The sequence below is a fragment of the Kryptolebias marmoratus genome, linkage group LG2 (assembly GCF_001649575.2).
Source record: "Kryptolebias marmoratus isolate JLee-2015 linkage group LG2, ASM164957v2, whole genome shotgun sequence".
NCBI lineage: Eukaryota > Metazoa > Chordata > Actinopteri > Cyprinodontiformes > Rivulidae > Kryptolebias > Kryptolebias marmoratus.
The window spans coordinates 24059829-24060055 of NC_051431.1; positions in this window are offsets into that span (position 1 = coordinate 24059829).

The following is a 227-nucleotide window of genomic DNA, read 5'->3' on the forward strand; positions in this document are numbered from 1 at the left end:
AACTAGAAAAAAACAAGGACATGTGTGTTATACTAATTCTAAAAGTTATATATTTTCAAGATTAAATGATGTAAAATTGTTAGACTTTAATACTCACTAGCAGCTTCCTTTGTAGTCAGCCACAGAAACCAACCTGCAGTAAATAAAAAAAATATATAAAATATATATATATATATATTTTACCAGGATATTAAAAGCTATGTGTGTATATATATATATATATATAT